This window comes from Platalea leucorodia (assembly GCF_965183815.1).
Source record: "Platalea leucorodia genome assembly, chromosome: 5".
Taxonomy (NCBI): domain Eukaryota; kingdom Metazoa; phylum Chordata; class Aves; order Pelecaniformes; family Threskiornithidae; genus Platalea; species Platalea leucorodia.
In genome coordinates this window covers 74640328-74645557 of record NC_138827.1, presented here as the reverse complement: position 1 = coordinate 74645557, position 5230 = coordinate 74640328, and positions in this window count along the sequence as shown.

Here is a 5230-nt window from a genome sequence, read left to right as displayed (position 1 = left end):
TTTGAAACTCACTTAGGCTGTGGGGAAGAGGATTTTGTTTAAATATCAATAAAGTTCATTTTTAAGATTTAATTCTGTACCATGATGCTCTGTTTGCATCCAATTTTTTAAATTTCTAAGCTAGAGACCAGATGATGTAGGTTTCTAAGAAGGTTTTCCAGCTTTTCATGGTTTTTTTTTTTTTTGCCAGCTGCCCTTTCTGACAGTTTTCAATAAGCAGCTTTGGAGAAATGTAGAGAGTAATAAAATCTGGCCTTTATTCCTAGCCATACCAACTATGTATAGAAGGTTTTATTTATTTGTATCTCTAACCTTTTCTAAGGACAAATTCATGTAATTACATGATCCAATTTTTACTAATCAATCAAGGGTTTAAACTGGTTATTCAATACACTTCTGGAGCAGCACTATTTTTAAATAAGAACATATTGAAGTAGCCGGGTCCCTCAATATTCTCCTGTAGAATCATGGAGGTGTCAGCATTGCCTCATTCTTCAGAAATCAAATTATTAAAAAAACAAACAAACAAACAAAAACCACCACACACCACCAAACCACAAAAACCACCTGGAATAATCAAAACTCTTCTCAAAATGCAATGAAGAATTGTATTGGTCAACAAATATTTTGGAATATGCTCCTCCACTCCCAATGCCAAAATGCCAGACATAGTTCAAAACAAATTATAGTCATATTTTAGTTACTGTTTTGATATTTAAAGTTTATTTCATATTTTAAAAGAAAAACCTTCAAATTCACATATCTAAGCAATAAACCAAGCAGAAAATGAATCCAAAACAGTACATGAATGAATGCTCCCATTTTAAATAATGTTCCACCATTCCTTAGTGCCCCTCTCTCCTCCAGAGAGCAAATTTCAGTTTTACTCTCATCGTATGACCAAGATTGCTCCACTTGTCCCTGTAGCTACTGTTTATTATCCCTTATTCTTCACACCTTTCCTAGCACCACTCTCTAGTGTGACTGTTCAACTGGGTGGACAAGTGTGATGACCTGTGGGTTTTGACTAAATGCCACAAAACATCTCAAGCAAGGCACAAGCACTCTCTAGAGCCTCTGTTGCTTACGACTTGCCAGGGTATTAAGTAAACAGTAGCAGCTTTGCCAAATTTCTCAAATTACAAGCAGCAGACCATGAGGCTGGCCTTGTACCTTTTCCTTCTCGTGTAACTATACATGCATAAAGAAAGGGCAACACGTAATAAACCACAAAATACATGTATGCTGTACAATAGGTGGCACAGTACATATGGAGGCCTAATGGCTTTTACATTTATTTCTGGCACCCTATTTTGCTTTAATTAAAAGAAGGACTTCTGTGGCTGTTCAGTGTCACTGAACTGATTAGCTATCATGCCTTATACTAAACCAATGAAGTTCCCAAGACACACTTGGCTCCTTTAGCTTCTACTGCTGCTAAAAGGCATAAAAATGGAATAGAGAGAATATAGCAAAAGTTTCAAGCAACATATTGGTTTTATATGGTCTGCAGTTGGAAAGATCATGTTTTGATTAAACTTGGCAAGTTAGATTTTTTCCCCGTTCATGGGAATGCTTCAGGTTTAATTAGTTGTGGCAGTTCCATATGTTTTTATCAGTTTATAAAAAGACTTAAAATGCTTTAATATTTAAAGTTTTCAGCAGGAATGCACAAAAAGAACTTATTTCATTTACTGAAACTTTGCATCTGAAAACAGTGACATTCCAAGTCCAAATACTTTCAGCCCTGGTCTTCTCTCTATGCTAGAACTCATTACTGTTTTTTTCTTCCGTCTATATGTAAGCCACCACACTTTGGATAATAAACAGCTAAAGATAAATCATCAACGTGATATTAAGTACTTACCCCCAACATTTAACAGACTCCTCCTTGTACTGCTAATTTTCTAAGCTCTAATAGACTTCTCTGTATGTTACTAGCTGCCAACAGAAATTAATTACAGTTAGTTGGGCATAAAGAAGAATGTTTCCTAAATGAACGTATATGATCAGTGTATTCTGCAGACTGTTTCTTGACTAAGACTACAAGAGTCATGTCTGTTAACATTTGGCATGTATTCTTCACAAGCCAACAAACACATCTTGTAAGAAAATGTCTACCTTACTTAAATGTCAGTATTTCAAAAAACATTCAAGAGCTGAAATAAGTAGGGGTTGGGGTTTTTTTTAAGAATATGATACACAGTAAAAACAAGTTAGTTCTGGTGAATTCTTACTATACAACTGAGCTGAATGAGAAATACTGTCTTAAAGATGTTCTCTGCTTTCTAGGGCATAAGGGAGGGAAAGCAGTATATTGTTTTTCCATAAGGCAGCTCAAACTTACGTGAAGAAGTAGGTATAATTTCTGCATATTATAGGCTGCCATGGAGCTACATAAAGAATGACCTTATTCTTTTCTTTTCTTTTCCATCCTTGTCAAGTACCAGACATGTTAACAGGAACACGCTTTAACCAGAATTGTTTACAGATCCTTTCAACCATTAGAAATTTACACAGCTGACCCGGAGTTTCCAGAAAATCATTTTCTCCCTATAGTATGTGTTTCAGATAGTCTTTATAATCCTGGTAAAAAAAGAAAACATTTTCTTCATCTTGTTATGTGCATATGCGTACATTAAACAATCCCAGTTGTGCCATCCTAGATAGTCCTAGACTTTTTCATCAGGTAGCTAGTTTACTTTTGTTATGTCAGAAGAGATCTCAGCTAGTTCAGTAACAGAAGCCCACGTCCAGGATACCGTGTGTTTCATTTTTGCTGAGGCTATATTAGAAAAATGTCCTATGTAAACAACGGAGAAAAGTTACTATATTCCCATCCTGTCTCTGCAACTAATTCGATGCTTTCTTTTCAGTAATTATGTTCGCTTACTTTATTATCTTACCTTTGATCATTATGTCTTGAATGACTTCGTTATTCCAAGTACTAGAGTGAGTGAACTGTGTTTACAGCGCGCAGTTTCTCCGTTCACGCTTGAGGCTGGAACAGCGTGCAAGAAATACCTGTGTGCCTGGCCAGCCACGAGAGCCAAGAAGCACCAGTTGATGTTCTGGCAGTACCTGCTCTTCTGCTTTGCTCTTTTTTAGCATGAGCGCACTCTCACGCAGCTGCAGCTGTAGGGTACCCCTGGTGCAGAGTCACTGCTGTTAGAATAAGGCCCATGTGGGGAAGGACGGCTGTAATGACGTAGGTCTTTGTGCTTAAGGCATCACACGAGATGTGGCAACTCTCTGTAGGATGTGGTGTTACACGCACAGCTGCACTCAGTTCAGCTAAGACAGGTAGGCACTTTGTCACCTCTTCACCTTTCTGTTCTCAAGGTGTTTGAGGGCTAAGGGCTAAGCTACCGCACCTACGTATGCATGTGCACTATACAGAAAAGACTAGGACTTCGTAGGAATACCTATATTTGCTTAGCTGACAATAAAGGGACATCATACTAAGTATAACAGAAAAGAGCAGAGCAGAAGTGTTAATTGCAATCTTAAATAGCAGGAAAGAGTCTTAACTGTAGGTATTCCGCACAACTTCTACTTCAGAATGTTATCCTGTCACAGGATAATTAGTAGAGCACAGGGATCTAACAGGCTAAAAACTAAATAAATACTGCAATGTACATACAGGTATTTAACAAAATGCCTTTCAAATTTTGGACAAGTGGGAGATGCAGATTTCATTCTGAAATCGGGAGTCCAAATTTTTTTCTGGTAAAATAAGGAGAATGGCAGCAATTTCACTGAGCTTACAGAACAAGTTTTTCTTAAAGAAAAGATTTGTCAGCCTTCCTCAGAAATATTTGTCATTGCTTTTGTACTTGCAGAAAAGCAGAAAAGCGCTGTTCTTGGGAATACCAGTGTGGGCCATCAGAGGTTATGGGAACCTCTGAGCATGTGAAAAAAAATTTTCCCTACCTGTGCAGAAAAAGAAAAATACCGTGTGCATAAACACGTAAACAATTTATTTTACAGCATGGCATCTCAGTGGACAATTTCCTTGTGTAGTATGGCAGTGAGACAAAAACATGAAATGTCATATGACAGCAAATTGAAGGCCAGGTTCATCTTAAATTTCATCTTAATTCTAACTTTAAGGGCAGGTATGCTATAATTTAACTCCAGATCAATCACTGAGTACAAGCAGGTCCCCTACTTCCCTAAGTATACTGGGTTTAGAAGACAATCAAGTTTTAACTGCTCGGTTTGTCCTAAGCTGAAACGCTTCAGAAGCCATTAAGTACACTAAAAAATGATACTGGTGTAAAGTCATTTTAACACCTGTTATAGAATTCAATGTGGACATCGGTATTTTGATCATTAATTGTCTTTGCATCTTTAACACAGGTTGGCATTACTACATCGGTTCACTGCTCACTCTCAAGTTTAAACAGTACCGTGTAAGCATTCCCTCTCAGGGATCCGTATTGGAGCAGTGTACCAGGGCGGTGATCCCAGCCTTCTCTTTTCTGCAAAGGCTGGCAGGGACTCTAGAAGGGAGTACGTGCTGGCTCCTCTGCTGCATCAGTTACTCACTCAGTGGTTACAGTTCAACAGAGAAGCAGGGCGAGTCAAGAGCAGTAAACAGTTAAACAACTGCCTAATTTTTTTCTGGAGGTACCTTTAGTAAAAACAGCTTCAGTCATTAAATTGCCTTTGATTCAATCCTTAACATATGCCTACACTTGCTGTATATTCTGTGCATATAAATAAGGGTGCCTACAGAAAGTGGATATGAAGATATTTATCATGAATTTGGTTTTTAGAGCTTGGTGTGCTATTCAAGAACGGGCAGAGTTGCCATTGCCAGTGAAAGGAAGAGCGCTCTGAGGTAGGAACACAGAGCTGCCTGCTGTTTTGACAGACAACCTCAAGCACGCAAGACAGCTCTAGCCAAACACTGATGAGAGATATTAGCAGAAAGTAGGGGTTTTCCCCCAAAACGTTCGAACAAGTAAATAAAAGTTATAGTACTCATGAATTCCAACATTCCTATAGTCAGAATAATTGCTATTCAAATACTATACTATATTCAACCACTATTTACTATGGAATACATCTATAAAAACACATTACTATAGAAATATACCTAACTAGCAGATAATGTGGAATTAAAAATTTATTTTCACTGTACAAAACTTAAAACTTGAGTACTGTGTTCACATCACAGAAGGCTGTAAACTGGTTTTGTGCAGACATACTGAGATCACCACTC